General features: G+C 46.2%; 1 non-coding gene across 1 annotated transcript; it reads left to right on the plus strand.

Moving 5' to 3' along the window:
• Nucleotides 1–10,626: 10,626 nt before the first annotated feature.
• On the plus strand, nt 10,627–10,735 carry LOC136534647 (small nucleolar RNA R71). The gene has a single exon (XR_010778773.1). It is a non-coding gene; the product is annotated as a small nucleolar RNA R71 (small nucleolar RNA).
• The last annotated feature ends 13,025 nt before the right edge of the window (nt 10,736–23,760 follow it).

The raw sequence follows: 23,760 nt of genomic DNA on the forward strand, positions 1-23,760 counted from the left end.
GCAACTAATACTATCGTCTATGGTTGGCAATAAACATTAAAGTAGTTGAGACCCCTACTAGAAGGGCAATAGTCCCCTAAGGCATTGGATGTAATGGATGTGCCTAGAGCAGAGTGGGCTCTGCATAACCGATAAGAGTTAGAGTGAGAACAGTTTCATAAGTGAATAGAACTAAGCTCTGACAAATGGAATATAAGCTGGTAAAGAGAGAAGAAAGGGTACCAATCATAGTATTGGTAGAGGGCAATGGGCAACAATGGTAGACATGCTGGTACAAGGTGTCAAAGGACTACTTGAGTTGCCCAGTAGCTTGGACTTGGGTGGCAAGCTCAGAATGAAGCTAACCCAATTCTTCCTTAGTGGCCATCCTTTCCACATGATCGGCTAGACTATTTGCCTTGGCAATTGTCGGATCAATGAAGCTATCCCTACAGAATTGTTCCTACAAGGTGAACTTCTCATCCAAAGCCTAATAGATTGGAGTGATTGACTCCTGGAATTGAGTGTTGAGGCATGCAAAGTATGGAACAAAGTAATCTCTAGGTGGCACCCATACACTAGCACCCTCTCCAGCCGTAGATACAACTAGTGGCAGAGGAACCTCAGCCGGAGGCCAATCCTCTCATTCCAAGGCTTCCCTATTGTTCTTGAATAGACGAAAAGCCTTGTGCAACTCATCATCCACATCTAAGACAATGGTCTTATGGTTGACTAACGCCATGATGTACGGCTAGAAAACCAAGGCACCTCTCCTATCCAGTCTGCACTCTATCATCCTAGCAACCATCCACTCAACCATGTTTAGTTTGTCCCCAGACTGAATAGCTCAAATTGCTTCATAGTAAGGAAAGCGAACAACATCAGAGTTTCCCACCTTAGGCATGATGGTGTGCCTCAGCATGCTGAAGATCAGAGAAGGATGCCTCTTGAAATGCTTGCTGCTACCATGTTGATGCTTCCCAGTTGGATAAAAGACGTAGGTCTCCTATTCCTGCATCTTTGGAAGGTCACTCATGGATTTCCCAGTCTTCATTTTAGCATAGTCAAGCCCAAAGAGAGAAGCGAAGTCCTCGAATGAAGCAGTGAAGCTTTTCTTGCTAGTCATCCATGTTAGATGCTCATCTTCCATGTCAACTTCGAGTGTGGCATAGAACTGACGAATAACGGACTCATTCCAATTGTGCCTGAACTCCATCACCTTGCGAAGACCCATGCCCTAGAAACTTTAGACCAAGTCATTGATGCATGGGAATTCTTTCAGATAGGCCTAGTTGATCCATTGACTCTTTTGCATAGGCCTATTGATGAATTCACCCCAAAAGAGCTTGGACTGCATGGAAGAATGGAAGTAGGCATTCAAAGCATCGCTCTCCCTATGGTAGCACTTTTTGCTGCAATCCTCTTGATACTTGATAATGCTTTTCCAAGAATAGTCAATTTTGGGTCGATTTCCCAAGCGGATGGGACAGACCCCATCTTCCTCATACTCGTACTCGTCATCACTGAAGTCGACCTCTAACTCATCGAATGGAGAAGCCTCTCATTTAGATCTTTCTACTAGATCTTTGCCATGTCTAAGACATGGCTCATCTTTCTCCCGCTCGAGCATGGCCCAATCCTCATCATTGAGAATGCTCGGCAAAGTGGCCCTCTTGGATCTTCTAACGTGTGGTGTATTCCTCTTCTTAGGTGGCACCATGTGCTCATGAGATGCCTGATGGCTGCCTTGCTCCTTGACGCATGGTTTCTTAGGATTGGAAGCCCCACTGGAAAGGTGATGACTGGAACCAGACCTGTGGATGCAAACATAGAATGAGATCAAAAATCAACTGACGTAAAAAGGAGGAGAAGAACAAACACAAGGAGTAATAGCTTTTGCTAGCTAGGAAGACTAAGGATATGATATTATAGTCATGTACAATACTACCTATGGACCTAAGCAAAGAGTGGACAACGAAAAAGTCATATCAGAATGGATTGGTAACTGACCAGGAGACAGTGGAGTATCTATGAAGACGACAGACTACCCATTGAAGCTACAAGTCCAAGTATCGAGCCAACATAGTGTCTACTGGAGCCCCCAATGTAAGTTATGGAGCATCCTCTAGTTGTCCAACAACGTGTAGAGAGGAAATTAAGCTACAGACTAAGCATGACAGAGAGTCCATGGTGGTCCTAGACCGTCCGCCAGAGTCAATTTGGAAAAATGATCAATGGATCTAGAACTTTTCTAAACCACCTAAAGTCTCAATGGAATGTTCCACTAGGACTGATGGAGAGTCCATAAAATCTCGATCCAGCATAGTTTTAACAACCATAGTACCCTTCATCCCCAAAATCTACTACACCAAGCAGTTTCCAACAACCAAGGGCCACCCACTGAGTAAGTTAAGTGTCTTATACCTCTTCACCAAGCAAGATTTCAACAAAGACCAATCCTATCCATAAATTGAGCAAATTCTAGCTAGTTTGCCATGGAAGAAGGAGAGCAGAACGACCGAGCAAAGAAGAAAGCTTACCTTCCCATCTTGAGAAGCTTGGAAGTGTGAAGAACAACCCAAATCGACAACGATGACACCTTAAGTGCAAGCGGTAGCTAGCTTAGAGGAAAGGAGCAGTGGAAAATGAGGGTGAAACCCTAACCGTCCAGTGGTAACCCTTATATAGCCAAGAGATATCAGATCGTTTGTCATTTCAGTGGAGTGTCCAATAAGTCTGAAAGCCTGACAACTAAGTCTCGAGATAGTTACAGAATCAATGAAGCATCCAATAGATCAATCGAACTAGCCGGTAGCAAGTAAGAGAATGACCTCTCTCTTTTAGTGACCCTTGAGAAATGGAAGTTGCAAAGGGAAGAGAAAGGTGATTCATGAGCCAAAAGGAGAACTTTCAGAACCTGCCTAGTTGCAAGTTTTCCCAAATGGAACCTCGGGAAAGCTTGAGGATGAGCTTTTTCTAAGGAGGGGGAGTTGTAACGACCTAAATTCTCTACAACCACCTAAGCCCTCAATCTTAGATAATCGGCAAAGTTCCTGCACAAACCGGATGAGCATGAAGTTAACAATAGTCAGCGCACTCACTAGGAAGCACAATATCATCACCTAAGTTCTCATTGGTCAGGTTGTTAACCCTTGGAACAATTAAGTAACCCTAATTGACAAATCTCGAGTTCTTGGATCAAGTCCATGAGTTCAGAGACCATCGGACAACCCGATGTGATACCGGTTTATCGGCCAGTAACTGAACTGCATGTAGTGAGTGGGAAATGAGTTGTCCTCTAGTCAACCCTTGGCCTCACCTATCATATGCACGAAAAGGAAATATCAAGTCTCAGCTGATGTAGCACCAACTCATTTCACTCTCCCATTTCTCACCGTCTCCCTCTCTCTAGAAGAACAAGAGTAAGGAAGAACTAGAGAGAAGATGAAGGTGGAAGTGGAGATGAAGGTGGAAGATGAAGTGAAGGGAATGCAATCCAAGGCCATCAACTCATCAAGGTCAAGCCATCCTTATCTTAGGACCATGGTTAGCTCATGAGCTCTCATCTCTTTAGTTGAAGGCTTGTCTCAAACCCTAATCTCAATCTCTCATGCATGTATGAATCATGGAGTGTGGTGACCTCTCATTCACCACAAAGGCAAGATGTGTTCAATCCATTATCATGGAGTCTAGCATCTCATGGTTCCCAATCTTGGAGTATGTCTTTCTTACTCAATCTCATGTATTGGTCACAAGTAGATCATGGGAAGAGATTTAGTGTAGCCACTAGATGCACTAGTTAGCCAAGAACCCAACTAGCCTTACCCTAGCATATCCCTAAGATCATCCTAGATGTCTAGTACACATTCATGGATGTTCACCACCCCAAAATAGCAATTAACCACCCTAAGATATAGAGCATAGGTCCTGTCGCCCAGTTGGCGGAATGTCCGCCGATGCGGCAGAATGTCCGATAAACCTCCCCAATCTAGCAAATCTCCTAGTAGAGGCACCTAGACTACTATGAGTGTGAACAATGGAAGGTCCGACCATCGATTGGAGTATCCGCTAAATTATAAAGACTCACAACCTAGAGAACCCGACAGCACTTAGTTCCTACCAGATCATCCATCACACACTTTGAGGCATCCAAGGAATTATATACACGAAGTAACCCAATAACCTGAGAGTGCCCAAAACCTATTGGAGTATCCATAAAACCCATGGAGCATCTGCTAGAGCCGAACAAAGTTACCAAAGACAGCCCACCTTGGTACCCAATACACTGGAATGTCCGTTAGTCATAATGGAGTATCCGACAGTCATGAAGAGTGTGAGTTTAACAAACAAGTTACCCAACAGTCAACATTACTGGTTAGTAACCCAAGCCAATAGCATAGTAGTAGGACTATTATTAGAAGTCTCATCCTAGGATGCAACGGTGATCTATTCATGTTCCTTAGCATCATTCTGAATCATCAGTGAATCTCTCCAATCGGATCTCTCTCGTTCTTTTTAGGAATTGTCTCAGTGTGAAGCGTGTGTAGGATGTCATCATCAGCCCCTAGCTATCCGAATGACAACACTATCAGGTAGGCACCCCACTATTATAAATCCTACTTTGGATACTTATTGAGTTGCATTATGAGTTATGCATTACATGTAGTCTTGGATAATGATCACTCCTATACTACACCTAGAGTAGTCTAAAAATCTATAGAAGCCTCTCATCTAAACAATTTGAATGGGAACACTTACTACTTTGTTGCTTGGGTAACGGTAGAAGTCGAGCATGAGAAGGGAACTCATACTCGTGCATGTAGGATGTTACACCTGGATAATTAACTACTAAAACCAATAAGGGTACAACTTGACTTACCTAACTAATCTGGCTAAGGACTAATATCTCTAATATGATAATCTTGATGATAACTTGGATATCTTGCTCATGCGAGGGGTAGGTCGCCATGAGTGTGGGATCTTAGATGACATAGCTCATTGAGTAGTAAGGACCGTTGTGGGGGTATAGCCCCTAGTATCCACAAGACAAGACATGGGCTGCACCATCAGAGGTGGCCCAACCCACAAGATCAAGGCGTGCATGGCGCTGCTTGGTGTGCACCGTAAGCTATTGTATACTATCAAATAGGATACTTTCCTTGTAACCCTGCCCCTCCAGACTATATAAGGAGAGGTAGGGGTCCCCTAGTGGATACGATCCATACATCTCAATGCAATACATCAGAACACAGGATGTAGGTATTACATCATATTGATGGCCGAACCTGTCTAAATCTTGTGTCTTGGTGCTTGTATTACCATCTCACTCCTAATCTCGCTCACCTCTACGATAAATCTACCATCATGGGATACCCCTCAGTGGACTATCAGGCATCTTTTGTTGACAGTTGGTGCGCCAGGTAGGGGTGTGTGCTTGATCCATGGTGAGCCAGATGGACCTCAAATCAGCAGTGCATTCTCATCATCAATCTCATGGAGATCCATGTCGGTCCACGATGATGATTCATCGCTGGCTACATCAGCCCCCGTGACTGCAGATCCAATCTTGGAACTGCCTCCTAGGTCGCCTTCATCAACAACTCACCGCTCGCTTCCTCGCTACTAGAGGAGGCAGATCAACAACGACGATATGATCGCATCCATTGATCAGATCTATTGGAGGCTACTCGGGAAACTCCAGGGGTTACGACTCTACCTTTTGGGTTCACCAACATCGCCGCCACCTTCCAAGATGCCCTAAGGGGCAAATTCATCGACTAGGTTCAAGACGTCCATCCTCTCACCGACCAAATAGCGCCATACACCGCTGACCAGTTGCTCTGTCTAAAGCTAAGTCATTCTTTAATATTTTTCTAAATATTCTCCAATCTTCGTTAATTGCCATGACATTTCTCCAAGCTATTTTCTCCATGTTTGCTCTCCAAACAATTTTCTAAATCCCTGAACAGTCCTGTTGGTGCTCGGACGCCTCTAGAGACAGCCCTATCTCTGGCTCCTCCCTACATGTGCACGAGCGTCTTCCCTCTATGTTATGGGTGGTCGGCAATAGCTCCTTAGCGACGCTTGTTCCTCCTACACATGCACGGGCTCCGCGCTTCGTGTTATGGTTAATAGGCTAGCTAGGGATGGAGATGCAGCTACACACTAATTGTTTGGGTGGTTTATATTAAATAAATCTTCGCTCCAACTGATCGCCAAGCTACATACGCTATTTTTTCTCCAGAGTTCATATATTTTTACATTATGTACTACCTATTCTACATGTTTGTATTATAGGATCATCGTCTAGGTGATCGGACCACCTAGTGCTTGGACTTCTCCACTGATCAACTAGCTGGACCGCTAGGTTCATGGACTTCGTCACCGACTAGTTGATCAGACTATTCGTCAGTTGCTTCTACTCAATGCTCACTTCGCCACTGACCAGTTGACCAGACTGTTTATCGCTCGTGCTTCATCACCAGCTACGTCGGTTACTCCTCGGTACTCGGATTCTTTGTGCTCGAGGACTAAGTGGGCACACTTCACCGCACGGATGTCGCCAACTACATCGGGGACTCCTTGGTGCTAGGACCTCACCAGCTATGCCAGGGACTCCTCGCTCCTCGGTGCTCGGACATTGCCAGTGACGCCGGGGACTCCTTGCTCCTCGGTGCTCGATCATCACTAGCAACGCTAGGGACTTCTCGCTCCTCGGTGCTCGAACATCGCTAGCGACACTGGGAACTCCTCGCTGCTTGGATGTCGCTAGCTACGCCGAGGACTCCTTGGTGGTCGGACATCGCCAGCTATGCCAGGAACTCCTCGCTGCTTGGTGCTCGGTCATCACCAGCGACGCTGGGAACTCCTTGCTGCTCGGTGCTCAGTCATTGCCAGCGATGCTAGGAACTCCTCGCTGCTCGGACGTCGCTAGCTGCACTGAGGACTCCTCGGTGGTCAGACATCGCCAGCTGTGTCAAGGACTCCTTGGTGGTCGGACATCACCAGCTATGCTGGGAACTCCTCGCTGCCCAGACATCGCCAGCTACGCCGAAGACTCCTCGGTGCTCGGACCTCACCAGCGACGTTGGGGACTCCTCGCTCCTCGATGCTCGGTCATCGCCAGTGACGCCGGGGACTCCTCGCTCCTCGGTGCTTGGTCATCGCCAGCAACGCCAGGGACTCCTCGATCCTCGGTGCTCAGTCATTGCCAGTGACGCTAGGGACTCCTCGCTCCTCGGTGCTTGGACATCACCAGCGACACCGGGGACTCCTCGCTCCTTGGTGCTCAGTCATCACCAGCGATGCCGGGGACACCTCGCTCCTTGGTGCTCGGACATCACCAACGATGCCAGGGGACTCCTCGCTCCTCGGTGCTTGGACATCGCCAGTGATGCCAGGGACTCCTCGCTCCTCGATGCTCGAACATCGCCAGCGATGCCAGGGACTCCTCGCTCCTCGGTGCTCGGACATCACCAGCGACGTTGGGGACTCCTCGCTCCTCGGTGCTCGGTCATCGCTAGCAACGCCGAGGACTCCTCGCTCCTCGGTGCTCGGTCATCGCCAGCGTCGCCGGTGACTCCTTGCTCCTTGGTGCTTGAACATCGCTAGTGACATCGGGGACTCCTCGCTCCTTGGTACTCAGACATCACCAGTGACGTCGGGGACTCCTCGCTCCTCGATGCTCGGACATCGCCAGTGATGTCGGGGACTCCTCGCTCCTCAGTGCTTAGATATCGCCAGCGACGCCAGGGACTCCTCGGTGCTCCCTTGGTGGTCGGATCTTGCTACATCTCATCGATGTGCTGTCAAGCTGCTCCATGCTGTTCGGATCATGGTGCCAATCTTGGGCAGCACATCTGGGGTCTTGATACGTGCATGTTAGATGACATCAGCAAGCTTTTAGACTTCTTTTTCTTTTACCCTGCTACAAGATTCATTCTTCATCTTCTAGCAGGCTTAGGGACTAAGTGGGCACACTTCACCTTGTGGTGAATGTGCTTGTTCTCATCTTGAAGCTATGCCCAAGGACTGGCTGCCTGCTCGGCTGGTCTTCTACTTTCTAACCCTAGCACCATGTGACTATGTCACCTACTGTTAGGCTCGGGAACTAGCTGTGGGGGTATGGCCCTCGGTATCCACAAGACAAGACATGGGCCGCACCATTAGAGGTGGCCCAGCCCACAAGATCAAGGCATGCACATCGCTGCTTGGCGTGCACCGTAAGCTATTGTATACTACCAAATAGGATACTTTCCTTATAACCCTGCCCCTCCAGACTATATAAGGAGAGGTAGGGGTCCCCTAGTGGACACGATCCATACATCTCAATGCAATACATCAGAACACAGGATGTAGGTATTACGTCATACTGACAGCCGAACCTGTCTAAATCTTATGTCTTGGTGCTTGTATTACCATCTCGCTCACCTCTACAACAAATCTACCATCATGGGATACCCCTCAGTGGACTATCGAGCATCTTTTGTCGACAATCGTGTATTGGGAAATGTAAGTCCGAGTAACCACCTATACAGACCACATGTCATGGATGGGGTCGACAAGACAAGTAACTAGTAGCAACTTGTTTATCCATGAAACTGGCAAGGGGGTTGGCGTCGGTCGAGAATGTCTAGAACATTGACCGGGCAACCGCTCAAACCTTTCGTCGGACACTCGGGCTGGATTAGGGAAAGATTGGAGAACATGAGGCAACCCTTACTACCAGACCCGGTGTATGGAGGTTAGTCCCATTTTCGGTGTGGGTATAGTTTTACACCTTTGCAGAGTCTTGAAAGCCTAGAGTCCCTCAGGATGAACTATATGGTTGTTCTTTCTTTCTATACCCATGGTAGCATGAAGAATGGACTATGGGCACTTTGTTATAATGATGAATACCTTTACTTCTATGTTGAGCATAGCATGTCATATTCTTAATGAACATCATTGCTTTCCGCACTTATACAAATACCCAATAACTACCTTATGCATCCACCAAATACTATATGTTCGAATTAAGTCCTACGAGTATGCAATGTACTCATGGTGCAACCATTAAGTTGTTTAGCAGGTAGTAGGAGCATCTTCCTGGATCTAGCTTCGGCGAAGACAACAGTTAGCAGGCGTTCTCTAAGATAACTTGCATGTCACTAGATGAGTAGATGAGTGATAGAAGTGGCAACCTAGTGTAGAAGTATAGTTGTTCGCAGTAGTAGACCTAGTGGTAATCTTATGTTACTGAATCCTATATCATATTAGCTATGTTTTCTAAGTGAGTGGAAGGTTGAAGTGTGTATGTGATTAAGTTGTCTGGTTTGCATTGTACTAGAAATGTGTGTGTAACTCAGCGCAAAGGTCCTAAAGAGTAGTTGCTATGTGCGCTCTTGTGGGGTCTCACGGTGTTGATCTACTTAAATTGAGTTTGTTGAGGACGACACTTGGTTTAGGTGGACTAACGTGGCGGGTTCCCCCACATGGTGTTACTTGCAAGCCAAGTTAGCTAGGCCCCCTCCCTCAAGCTCACAACCCCTCAGTCAGGAGAATCTCCTTCTTTGTATGTGACATGGCCCCGAACTCTATATAAGAGCAGCCAGGGCACGCTTCATCTTCATCTTCACACTCTTAGGGGCTCTTGGAGTTTTCCTTCGGGCAACCCATCTCCTAGATCTCGCTCTCCTACCTCTTCCACCATTCTTGCACCCCATTGTAAGAACTTCAAAGCATTCAAGCGAGGAACACACACTCAATCATCCCTAAGACTAGACATAGGGCTCTGGCCTGAACCAGTATAACTCCTCGTGTCTTTTGGATGCTACCATCATCTTCCTAGAGCAGCGTGACATTCATATAAATTTACTAGCTAGTTTACAAAACCCCGACACATAACTTGATGTGATGAGGTTGGTGGTCTCCATGAATTCTTAAGGCTTACCAAGAATTATTTCTTTCTCAAAAGATAGGATAGTAGCGGCAAATTGTGCTAATTCGGTTTCTAGCATCTTATTGAAGCTAAGTTGATTCTTTATAACAAAAGAAAAATCATCCAATTTAGCATTTATGTTGTCCAACATTTTGTCATTAGCATGGAGTTTCTTATTTATACTATCAATCATTCTACCTTGACTATAGACAAGATCCTTAAGGAAAGGGTAACCATTACCTTGATTACTCGGGCTTTGCGATGAATAATTATTGTAATTATTACCTCTTTGGTTGTTGGAGTGCTAATTCCATCCTTGATTTTGAGAACAAAACCCATTGTCATTATTGATGAAGTTGAGATATTCATGGGTCTCGGGGCAGAGATTCCCTGAATGTCTGGTCTCTCCACAAACTTCACAAGTCATGTGGGTGTCCATGGCTTGTACAGTTTCTTGGCCACTCATCTTCTAGCAAATGTCTAGTCTCTTTGCAAGTAGATCCATCTTAGCTGCAAGCATGTCAGCTTCTTTAAGAGAATGCATACCTCTTTTGCGGGGATGTAGTCGTTCATCACTCCATCCTTGGTTGGAAACCATCTTCTCAATCAATGCCTTGGCATCTATGACATTAACCAAAAAGAATGCTCCTCTTGCGGGAGCATCTAAATGGCTTCTATCCAATGAGACTAAGCCATGGTAGAAGTTCAAGATCAAAAGCCAGTCTTCCATACCATGGTGTGGGCATGCGGCGACATACTCTTGCATTCATTCCCAGGCTTCAAAAATCAACTTATTGGCTTGTTGTTGAAAGCTAGAGATTTTGTTGCGAAGAGGATTGGTCTTACCCATCAGGAAGAACTTAACTAGGAAAGCATTGGAACACTTGTCCTATGTCTCTATAGCATTGCGGTTCAAGTAGAACCTTTGTTTCACTTTTTCCAACAAAGAGAAAGGGAAAAGATGAAGATGTATGGCCTCTTGGGTCACTCCCCTAATGGTAAAGGTGCTACAAATCTCCAAAAAGTGTTGGATATGTGCATTAGCATCTTCGTGGGCTTTACCATAGAAAGGACTAGCTTGCACCATCGTGATTAATGTGGGCTTAAGCTCAAAGTGAGTGTCCACATTAATGACGTTGGGACCTTGATTAGGACATGAGCTCCATGCATATGACCATGCTTGTAGATAGAGGACGAGGAGATCAACGAGGGTGTCCTAATTGAGAAGGAGGCCCAAAGCTCATCCGGTTCGAGTCACCAAGGTGGAGGCCCAAATCAAGTTTGAGCCCATCTCGGGTTCTAGGACCAGTCTGTCATAAAACTAGTCACACGGGTGCATCCTGGCACCGTTTTCGACGATCCACATATGGATGGAAAGCTAATTAGATAAGGAAGCCAATGCAAGTGGTATCACATCAAAAGCCCTTTGGAATCATCAAAACAAGTCAGCATCCAAAATCTATCAGAGTGATGCAACACCGTCTTTTGGTCCGTTGGACCGTGTATCATGTTTGGGCCCATTAGGGGCGTGTCCAGGGGGGTGATGCCCAAGACTCTATATTATACCACTGTCACCCTTGTTAGGTTTTGGGTTTTGTTTAGTTCTTGATTTACTCATGAAATAGACGTCATTTTGCTGCAACTGTGCCGCCAAGGCCGCTTGCTGTGAACTAGGGCCCCAATTCTTGATCTTGTTCGCCTATGGCAATTAGTCCTTTCGAATAAAGACTTGAACTCCTTCTCATTATCATAAGCCTCATATTTATTTGCAATTTCAGATTGCGTTTATCCCGTTCTTGCTTGTGTTCTTGATTCGCTTGCAGGAAAGCCTTCTCAGTGAGGTCAATCACGTTCACGTGGTTGATAACCAACGGAGGAGTGGTGTAACGGTTGCGAGGGTTCGAATCAGTCTTGGTTCAAAGCCTAGATCATGAACGTCGAGTTTCCACCAATCAACGCTATCGTACCTATCAGAAGATTAGACCTTGTCTACATCAAGTGGTATCAGAGCCCTTGTTGCCCGTTAGGTATACTTTTATTTTCTCTTTTAGGTTGTTACTATTTTTTGCTTTACCTATAGTCCACAAAAAGCCAAAAAAAATTATATACACTACCTCATATTCCTTGTCCTATAGCCTCGCTATGTCGTGCAATTTCATTTCTGTTTCACGTTGTTGAGTTTGTGTCCTAGGGCAAGTTATGGTTGCTGGTTTTAGATTATTTTTTAGTCCCGTTGGTGTCTTTCCCTTTGTTTTTCATCATAATCCGTGAACACCATCAAGTCTTGCTTGTGTTTTCTTTGTATCCATCAAACCCTAGTCCATGCCATCTAATTTGTTACACTTATCTTCACTGTCTTCAATGATCCATAGCCGTTGCAATAACTTTTACGTGCATTGTTCCCGTTTTATCCTCTAATTTAGAGTCAGTTCTCAAAACTAGTCTAGTTTTCCCATACGAACTCGGATTTCGACATTCCATATATCAAAATCGATCAAAAAATTTGTTGGATCCGTTCGTCCCCTGCATTGTCGGGTTCAGAAAATTTTATTTTGGCCAAAAACTGGTCACAAGATCCTCTTTTCGTGGTCATAAGCTTTTTGTCAATTTTGAGCACGTCTTCTGAAATTTCCATAGGCCACACCTTTTACTTGTTTAAGCTCATATTTTCTGTGGTTACTTCTTTTGTGCTCCTAAGTGAAGAAAAAATATAAAAAAAATAAAAAGAAAAAGTCAAAGAATCCCAAAAAAACAACGACAACCCAAAAATAGAGAAAAAAGAGGGGCAAAAGTGGAACAATATCTAGAGGAGCACATAGAGAGCGCCATTTAAGCTGTGTTTGCATGTGCTGATTTCCACCTTGTTCCTAATCATATTTCTGCTATTCACATCACTTGATACATCTGGTAATTGGAACGTGAGTAGGCCAGCAACTAAGACAAGTACTTGGGATACTTATTCAGCTTTGCTATTTAGTTGTGAATATTGCTATTCCTTGCTACTATATTGTGCCTGTCCAAGCTCCACTTTCTTCTAACCAAGTACAGGTTTGCCTTGTAACTGTTACACTCAAGCTACAATGGTATCACAGTCACCGACCGATTGCACCGCCTGTTGCTTTGGTAAGAACACTTGTAAGACCATGGTAAGACGCTCGAGAGTGTGTGACTTCACTCCTTGACCACATCCTATAGTAGCTGATAGGAAAAGACATACTTGTGTGTTTTCTTGTTTGATGCTAACAATGATAGGTTACAACACGTACCGATATGAGACATCAATGATGCATGAGCCACACACTATTGCTGCTACACCTCCTCCCGCATGTCAATCAATTATTTTTTCCCCGCCTACTTATGATGGTATTGGTGCTAATGAGTACATTGAGTGGGAAACTAAAATAGATAATATTTTTACACAAAGTTATATGTGCGAACGGAGGAAAATTAAAAATGCAACTAGTGTTTTGCGACAATCTGCATCAACTTGGTGGGAGTCTTTAAGTTTTTCAGATAAACCTCACACATGGAATGATATGAAAGATCTTATGAGAGAAAATTTTGTTAATCCATCTCTTGTAATTAATTCAAATGATGAGGTGCATCAACTAGATCAATCTCTTGCTATTCCTCCTGCTATGCCTAACCTTTTGCAGGACAATGTACCAAAGAGCGAGGATGACGTGATAGAAAATGAGATGCTCACAGCCTCATGTGAAAATTCAGAACCATCAACTATTACTCCTATTGAACATGAGAGCAAAGGTAATTCCCGTGATGCTAAACTCATGGAAGGTGAGAGTTCTCTTGATGTGCTTAATTTTTCCACCAATCATGCTATGATAGAGTAAATTTTAGTGGAGCCTTTGCTTGATTTACCTTTGTCACAAGATAATTTGCTTGATGTTCCTTGTGACAAAGATGACTTGCATGATGATATTTATGTTATACCCATGCAATCATTGAAGAATGTTCATGCTATATGTGTGCTGAAATCGAACACTTGTGCTGAAAATAGACTTGTTATTCAAAATGCTAGTGAAGTTGATGATCTAAAATTGTTGTCTTCTTTAAATACTTTGGGTTACATTGAATTTGATGTTCTGTGTAATCTTAGTTCTTTAGAGGAGAAACTTTATATATATGCTGATTTGCCATGGTTCTCTAGATATACATATCATGTTTTTGGCAAATATAACAACCAAGGACAATATTTGATACAACGAGTTTACATTTGTACAAATCCGAATTCTCCTTTTGTTGTACAAAGTAATGATCAACTAGAGGATAGTAAAATCAACATTGTTGTTATGCCATATTCCTCTAGTTTTGCTTTTCAAACACAAGTGGAATCCAAAGAAAGGGAGCATATGTTTCTTGTTAATACTAATCTTTTGCAGGATAGTATTGATAAAGATCGGGTGTATTTCAATCGAGCAGACTACATGTCTATAGGACAAGACATTCTATAAACCTAGACATGTGGTCATATTCTTTCTCACAACATTGTCCATTCCCATTATTTTGGAAACCTCGTTTGTCCTCATGTTGTGCAGGATTGACTTCAAGCAAAATCAATGCCGAGGACGGCTTTTCATCAAAAAAGGGAGGATGATAAGGACATGAGCTCCATGCATATGACCATGCTTGGAGATAGAGGACGAGGAGATCAGTGAGGGTGTCCTAATCGAGAAGGAGGCTCGAAGCTCATCCGGTTCGAGTCACTAAGGTGGAGGTCCAAATCAAGTTCGAGCCCATCTCGGGTTCTAGGACTAGTCTATCATAAAACTAGTCACACGAGTGCATCCGAGTTCCAGGACCTGAAGCTAATTAGATAAGGAAGCCAATGCAAGTGGTCTCATGTCAAAATCCCTTAGGAATCAATGGGAATCGTCAAAACAAGTCAGCATCTAGAATCTACCAGGGTGCTACGACACCGTCTTTTGGTCCGTTGGACTGTGTATCGTGTTTGGGCCCATTAGGGGCACGTCCAAGGGGGTGATGCCCAAGACTCTATATTATACCGCCGTCACTCTCGTTAGTGTTTTGGGTTTTGTTTAGTTCTTGATTTCCTTGTGAAATAGACATCATTTTGCTGCAACTGTGCCGCCAAGGCCGCTTGCTGTGAACCAGGACCCCAGTTCTTGATCTTGTTCGCCTGTGGCAATTAGTCCTTTCAAGTAAAGACTTGAACTCCTTTTTGTTATCATAAGCCTCATTTTTATTAGCAGTTTTAGATTGCGTTCATCCCGTTCTTGCTTGTGTTCTCAATTCACTTGCAGGAAAGCCTTCTCGACGAGGTCAATCGCGTTCGTGTGGTTGATAACCAATGGAGCAGTGGTGTAATAGTTGCGAGGGTCCAAATCAGTCTTGGTTCAAAGCCTAGATCATGAACGTCGAGTCTCCAACAATCGAGCTATTGTACCTATCAAAAGATCAGGCCTTGTCTGCATCAGACTTGTAGCTACGTTAGCAGCTGAAGGGGTACAAAACTCATGGATGATTGTGTTAGCCATAACCGTGCTAGGAAGATGAAAGGTAACTAAAAGAACGTAAAATAAAAAAGAACATAAGCTAAAAGCCTAGCTAGCAAAACCTAGTGACAAATTGGTCACACGCACCAGTTGCCTTCCCTGGCAACGGCGCTAGAAATGCTTGTTGATGGTTCATATGTGTGTATATATGAAAGGGGATTCCGCAAGCACATAGAACTATTGTGTAGCACTTCGCTTGGTGAGAACCAAGTGTCAAATTTATATTTTACCAAAGGAAGGTGGATAGGCGTGTCAGGGAAAGTGGCTAGGTAGACTAGGTAGGTATATTTAGCGTGCAACACAGGGTTGGTGGAGGTAGTTTGGATGATGGGCGGAAAAGATAAAAAGGGGTTGATCACAACAAGTAGTGGTAGCTAGAAGTGTAGTGTAGCTGAGTGGAAGAGTAGAGCTAGTAATCTTAAGCAACAAAGGTAAATTAATGATAGTAAGAACATCCTTAGTATGACTAGCATACTTGCCCTGAATTCAATCAGACACAAAGCACAACGAGCCCTACATTTTCATAACTAGACCCAACATGGTGGAATATAGAGGAATGACATGCCAACAACCACAATCTATCGGGGGATCTAGCCGTACCTATAGGCAAGATAAAGCCAAAGTACCACGCTTAATCTATAAACTCATTGTTTCAATCCGAGCTCTGGTGAAATAAGATCAAAACACCCTAACCAGATGGTAGAACAAGTACTAATGATGAATGAACTAAACACTAAGATAACTATGATGCTAATGCCAGAGATCAAGCACCTAGGCTCACTAATGATAAATAAGAGCAAGACAAGACTTGAACTAAGCAAAGCTATATTAATGAATAAAGTACTTGACAAAGTAAAGTACTAAATAAAGTAAATGCTAAAAGAAAGATTACAAAGGAGCTATACCACACCAAAAGACTCTTCTAGACTTAGAGGCAAGCTCCTCTCTAACTCTATCACTACTAGCTAGCTACTACTTCTAAGCTACTACTCTAGAGAGCTTGGAATGCTTTGAATGCTTGAGTGATGATCTCCACCGAGCACCACAACCCCTTTTTATAGTGTGTATAGGGCATGGGGGTACTTGTAGGCGAAGATGAGATGGTGTAGAGGTCGGGGGCGTCAGCCGACATAGAGGTGCGTTGGCTGACAGTCCATCCTATCACCTTGTCGTCCAATGATGCTTGATGGCTCTTGGAGGCGGTTGCATGGCAGGTAGGTCAGTTGCCATGGTTAGAGAGGTGGTTTGGAGGTCGGTTTGGCGCCTCCTAGTGGATGACAGTAGGCCCATGGATCCAAGGCAGCTCAACCTCATCCTTTGGATCAAACCGACTTGGATCAAGAGTGAAGAAGTAGTGTGGAGGCTCTCCCGTGGATCAGTGATGTGGCAAGGGGGGTGGTAGTGCGGGCCCATGGCCCCCTGCCATGTCCACTTACCTCCCATGCATGCCATTTGTCCATTTTTTCTGAATTTTCCTGCATACAAATAATTTCTCCAAGTTCAAGTGGAACTAGGTGAATTATAAACATAATATGGCACATGTGATGATGTTTTACCTTGGTTTTGGGTGGAATGTTGATGGTCAAAATGGGTGTTAGTGACCATCAACACACTGTCCCCCCGAGTTGGCCCATCTTTTTCCCACATGTTCCCATATTCACATTTTTTTAATGCTAAAGACTATGTGTTGGGGTTATGATACCTTGGTATCTTAGGACATCGATTAGTTAGCCGCTCGGGCGGCCCATGACAAACAAGCTAGTTCAAGCCCAAATGACCGAGGCCTAACTAAGCTATGAAGGCCTAGGCCAAGTGCTGAGACAGGGAGTCGGCCATGACCTCTTCCCTCTCCCTTCACCATACGTTGCCTAGCTCCGCATGACCTCTCCTCTATCCTAACCCCTCGAAGGGATGGAGAAGGGTCGAGCTCCACCAAGTATGCCTGCTCTAACCAGCATAGGCATGCATAGCTCGCTCCACCAGGACTGAGGGGACAACCATCCCCTTAGTCTGGACAAATGCCATCCCTATGCCATGCTGCATAGACAAGACAGCACCGCCAAGCAGTGATGATAGGTACGATGAACCACCATCCAAATGTGGTCCAATGGGATGGGCGGATGGCCCCACCCACCATGGGATGGAGCTCACGACTATGGTCTTGACTTCCAAGGCGAGCTAAGCTAATGAAGGCCATGACCTCAGAGCTCTTGATCGTGGCCACCAGTTTCCATAACTAGCAAGACAACCAACGACCCTAGAGTGGCTACCTACTCCTGTACAATGCCCCTAGGAGACCAAGAGATGATGACAAATGCCACGGCAAAACCAAATTGCACAGAACTACTGGTGAATCACCACCGTGCCAATAGTGCCATCACGGCCGGTGCTATAGCACCATGCCACCCCATGCCACGATGTGGACACAAGACCATGATGACAACCACATTTGGGTGTGTGCTGACACCAAGACAAGATGGCCTTCCTTGCAAGCCAATATAGCTAGTTTCCTTTCCCTCAGGCTCATGACCACCCGGTCAAGAGTACCTAACTCTTTGTACGTGACATGGCCCCAAACTCTATACAAGGGCAGATAGGGCACCTATGGTAGAACCGTCCAAGTTATATGGCCCACATGTGCCTGTCATTGTCCTTTAGACTTCTAATAGCTGCACATGAGAACTAGACAACTCTGGTAGTCTATTGGGTGTCCTCGGGGAACCCCGAATCATTCACATTTATTCTCTCGAGTAGGATCCATTACAAAAAGCATTGAGTATTACAACAATTTTTACAAATATACAAATATATTACATCAGAGTAAGTGGTGGAAGTATTACTCACCATAAGTTTTACAAACCATTTATTTAGTTGTTACAAACTATAAGTTTTAGCCATCCAGGCAGCGGGGTAGGAAAAGAGTACCACTTATATTACAATCAAAAGAAGTTCACCATGCCTGTAACACCCTAAAATTTGAATTTCTAGAAATGGACCTAAAAAGATTTAATTTGGAATTTTTGTGCTCATGAAAATATAGGAAAATATTTTTTTTCATTAAATTAAAATTCATCATAAGGTAGCAACATGTTTGAGCATACATGCCATTGCATTTGATTTATTTGGTTGAGTGGTTTTGATTGAAAATTCAAAATGGTTAAAATTTCTTTTGCAAATGAAATTAAAAATGGCTTTGAAATAAAAGAAAAGAAAATTAGAAAATGTAAGAATCCCTCGGAAAACTTACCCAAAATTTGTTCATTTATGTTTGAATTAAAAAGTGTATTTTAAATCATATTTATACTCGATTCGGTTCATATTTGAATTTGTTTTGAATTAAGAAAAGAAATAGGATTTGGAAAAAAATAAAAAGAAGAAATACCTCTCTCTTAGTTTGGCCTGAAGGCCCACACTTCCTCTACCCCTGGCCTGCTCCTTTCCTCCTCTCCGTCGGCCCAGCTTGTTGCCTGGCCCACACAGCTGGCCAGCTAAAGCCCGCTCCATGCCCTTCCTCCTTTCCTTCCTGCACCGACCTGCTTTGCACTGGCCTGCCTTAGCTTTGCTCCACACGCGCGTAAGGTAGCGGCCTAGCTCGGTGCCCAGCCCGCTTCAGCCTTTACTGCCCACACGCCGCTTCCTCCCTTCTCCCTCTTGCTGCGCTGCTGGCCCTACCCATTAGTCGGCCACGTCCCCTTCCTTCCCCTTCCTTACCTTTTCTTTCCCCGCGCACTCCCTTCCTTCTTTGTCGCCCAGCGATGGCGCTGCCACCTACGGCAAGCCACTGCACCCACGCCAAGCATGGCAGGCGACCAATCCGCCTGAGACTCCTGCTTCCCTTCCATCTACCGCAGCACCGCTAGCCCACAAAGCCCGAACCGAGGGCCTCCTTCTCCCCTTTCCTCTATTCACGCCCAAGCTCTCACCGCCACCGTGATTCACCTGCTCTCGTGCCTCAAACCTCATCGCCGATGACTCCCAAAGCTCCATCGTGCTTCCCCACGACTGTAGGTACCTTCAATTTGTCGTTTTGGTCATGGATTGCTCAGATTCATCCTCACATGCCCCCTCTTTCTCTCTCCTACCACTGCCATCGATGACCTACCCCTTCGGTGACTTCCTGGACACCGCAACCACCTTCAATTGACTCATAGTTAGCTCCTCATTCTCTCTGTGTCCCTATTTCGTTGGATAGTGCCCTAGCGTCGTATCAGCAAGCTCCTACCGTGTTGGCCATGGCACCGCCATGGGATCGACACCTCAGCACGTTTCCCCACCCTAGGTTGCGCTTCGTTGAGTTCATGAGGTCCTACACGTCACATTCTTGGGTTTGGGTTGGGTTGGGATGGGCGAAATCACCCGTACCTACGTCACCGGTGAGCTCAGGCCACCGGCCCCATGGCACCACCGTCGTGAGTCTCTTCCTCGGCGGCCCGCTGCCCCCTGAAGCGACCTAATTTCTATGAAGGGAAATCCATAGAGTCAAAGTGTAATAAGACCGTTGTAGATCATATTACCCAAATTGTCCAGTCGAATACCACATCCATACAATGATAATATCATAGTACAAATAGTGTGGAATTACATAATTTATTACATTGCCGCATTAGCGGAATCAAAAGTAGCATTCATTCAGAACAGCTTGAAGATAAGATCGCCAAACTCGAGCATAGGCACGAACCCCTCAACCATCAAACTCCTCGGAGCTATACTCCTCAGCAGAACCTGTGTGCCAAAATTTATCAATATGATTTGTACTGGCCACTCCCACCCTATGAGCATTGCTTTGTGGAAATTGGATGCAAGTTGGATATATTCAAAAGGAACCTATAAGGCTAGGGTTCCCTATGTTTTAGCATTTCAAGTATATAATAATAGTTGGTCAAGTTTTAACACCATTCCCACACACATTCCACCCCATTCCCTTTCCCGAGCCAGGTTTTGATCCTGGGATCGATATACCACCATCCACACCATCACCATACCATCTCTCAGTCGACAGGCCAACTCCCTCTTAGCACTGTCTCAAGGCCCATAGCCCCTGGCTATGACCGACACTCTCTCATGGGGGAAGAAGAGAAGGACTCATCTCACTATCTAGTTTAAGCAAAACCCAGGGAAGGTCCATAGCTGACAAGTCGGCACATGTATTGATCGATAAACCATACACTCTGTAGAGGTTTTACATAACCACAAGATCTGCCTTCTTTGCTGACCATTGTCAACTAGGCTAATTCCGGCCGCTTGCTAGCCTAGGATAATGCCACTCTACCATTCAGCCCTAGTACACCCCAAGTCCAGTCTTCGGCGGCTAAAACTGTGAGTCATGAGCTGGGTCCACAAGGTCTCCATGAAGTCTTGGAAGGGTGTGGGGGAAATCCTCCACGCCCTGTACCTCCTTACACTATCTGCTATCAACCTAGCAGTAGTGGCAATATCCTACCAAGTAGTCCGGCCGTCCCGCACCATATAGGGCGAGTGGTACGTAAGGCTTCCCGGTGAATCTGAGTACTAGTAAGTCCTTAGGGTTGACCAAGCCAGAATGTCTCCATCAGGGTTTCCATTTATCATGCCACCACAGCACCTCCATCCTGGGCTCCTCCTAGCACAGGTTCACACCCAGGACCACCTCGTATACCATTTACCCACCACAGGTATCCATTCCAGGGGTGCCTAGGTAGCACCCCATGGCAAGACTTGGCCCAGGATCATCATATACTCCAACTTGGTCGACATAACCCTCACCCTCCACACATCCAAGTCACACACACAGCACTCTCCCCATAGTCCAGATAACACCAGTTTCCACCATGCATTAATGTAGTAGAAGTGTAAGCAATGAAATATAGCAGTAAGCATGTGTCTAGCCTAATAGCAGGGTATGTAGGGGTAAGGTTGCGTCAAGGTAGAGGCCATCAAGTAAGCATACTACCATGCAAGTCCTATCATAGTATGATTATATCAGTAAAGTAAAGCAATAGCAGTCCTATATTAGCCATGCATAATAGGTGCTACGTGATTGGGTGGGATGTGGCACCTTTAGTGTAGTCATCTCCGTACTCCTCATGGTACTCATGATCCTCGTCCGTCTAGTTCTCCTCCGAGTCTGCATACGATCGAATTATAGTCGCGTTAGCGACGTCTATAGAATAGCACAAAGAAGCAATGAAAATTCAAAAGAGACAAATACACTCAAACATGGGTTCATTGTGTAAAGCTTGATTTTAGATGAATTTTGGTCCTAGTTTCATATTTTTCTGAGGTCGTATGAATTAGTTATGAATTTCTGAAGTTTTAATCATTTCAGAAAATGGGAAAAGGCTGAATTAATCCTGGGCTGACACGTGTCACGCTGTGACTGGTCCGCGTGGCATGCTGATGTCATCATGATGTCAGCATGATGTCATTGGCTTGGCTCTGAGTTGACAAGTGGGGTTCTGCTGACGTCATCTTGACGTCAGCATGACGTCATCAACATCATCGTTTCCGACAGGTGGGGACAGGGTTTCTTAGGTCACTGGCTTGTGGGTCCGGTCAAAGTCAACGTCAGGTCAACGACAAGTCAATGGTCAACGGGTCATAGTCACTGACGTGTGGGGCCAGAGCTGCTGACGTCACCGTGATGTCATCATGATGTCACCTCGGCTGTGTTGTTACTAACAGGTGGGACCTACGTGATGTCATCATGACTTCAGCATGATGTCACTTACTGGCATGTGGGTCCAGAGTCTTTGTGTCGCTGACATGCGGGGCCAGGTCGACCATCAACATTGATCGGTCAACGGTCAACCAGGTTGGGTCTCGACTGGGCTTTGGTGGGCCTGGACGGGGCTGGATTTGGGCCAAGCTAGCCCGGACACGTGGCATGCTATGGCGCTACCACGTCATAGCCAAGGGCCTCCACTAGGCTTCATCCACCATTCGGCCCACACTGTGTGGCTCACGGTGAACTCATGTTCATGGTCCATGGACCATTGGCTTGTCTTTGATGGACCGAGTCCACCCTTCTTCCCTCTGGCTTAGCCTATGTGCACCGAGTGTAGGCGCATGCGGCCAGTGAGGGGAGCCCTCTGCTTCCATTCCTAGTGTGCTCCCGCCGGTGGTGTGCTCACTGGCGAGCTCCTACGGTGGCGCTAGCGTCCAATTAAGGTGGGGAAAAGCTTCACCAGGCCCCGGTGAACATGATGGTGGGGTCTAGATGGTGGCTAGGGCTTCCTAGGGCATTGGCCATGGTGGTCGGTGGCTTGGTCATGGCGGTGCTCGCTGGTAGGGTAGCTAGGGGCTGTTCTAGGGGTCCTGGTGCCTTGTTCCTGTTTAGATGGCTAGCGGGCGACAAGGTGAAGTGACGACGGTGACCAAAAGGCGTGGCAGAGTCCACGAGCGGTGGTGGTGCACGGCGAAGCTCTGGCCGAGCTCCGATGCTCGTGGCCAGGGCACTGTGGCTGGCTAACGAGGTCTCAGTCTACGCAGCTACCCTCTGGTCATCACGGTGGTGCTACGGCTACATCCTAGTCCGGCGAGGCAACCGGGTGCGCGAGTGGTGGCCGCGCCATGAAGGCGGCGTTGTGAGCGCGGTGTGCACGTGCTCTGCTATGGCATCCATGGGGCTAGGAGGAGTCTCAGCAGCAAGGGACTCACCGCCGGTGTCGAAGGCGAAAGGATGGCGGTGTAGTGGAGGGTCGTGGCCATGCAGACGGAAGCAGTGCAGTGTCGACCCACAATAGTGATGAAGATGACGGCGTCGTCTTCGGCTCCGACGACTTCGGTAGCACACGGGTGGCTCCGATCCTCCTCTCCTTGCTCCTCACTCATTCCTTCTCCTTCCTCTATCCCCTCTCTCTCTTGGCTCGGGTGTGCAGTGGATGGCCACCAGGTGGTAGTGGGGCACAGGGATGCGCTTGGGCAACCGGGGCTAGGGCTTTTATAGCCGAAGCTTGGCTAGGCATGGAGCAAATGGCTAGGGATGGCCAAGGGGCATGTGGAGGGCTATGATCATGTCGAGGCTAGGCTACGAGATCGCGACATGGCCGTAGGTGTGATGGCGAAACCATTTTTGTGTTCCTTGGTCAGCACGGCGGGGGACAGGGAGGCGACAAGGTCACGGCTTAGCCATGGCCATGGCAGGCGCGCGCGACAGCGGTCATGCACCATGCATGACCCTGTCGGGTAGCCGGTGCCTGTGTGGCGCCCATCCAACCGCTTCGCAGTCGGTTGTGAGGCACGGACGGTGGAGAGGGGCCGAGGCGGCGTCAGATTTTTCCCATGGCACCCGTGCTCTATTTTCCGATCGTAGAGGAGGGGACCAAGGAGGGGGGTGACAGCGGGGGTCCA

This window comes from Miscanthus floridulus, unplaced genomic scaffold (genome assembly GCF_019320115.1).
Source record: "Miscanthus floridulus cultivar M001 unplaced genomic scaffold, ASM1932011v1 os_2139_3, whole genome shotgun sequence".
Lineage (NCBI taxonomy): Eukaryota > Viridiplantae > Streptophyta > Magnoliopsida > Poales > Poaceae > Miscanthus > Miscanthus floridulus.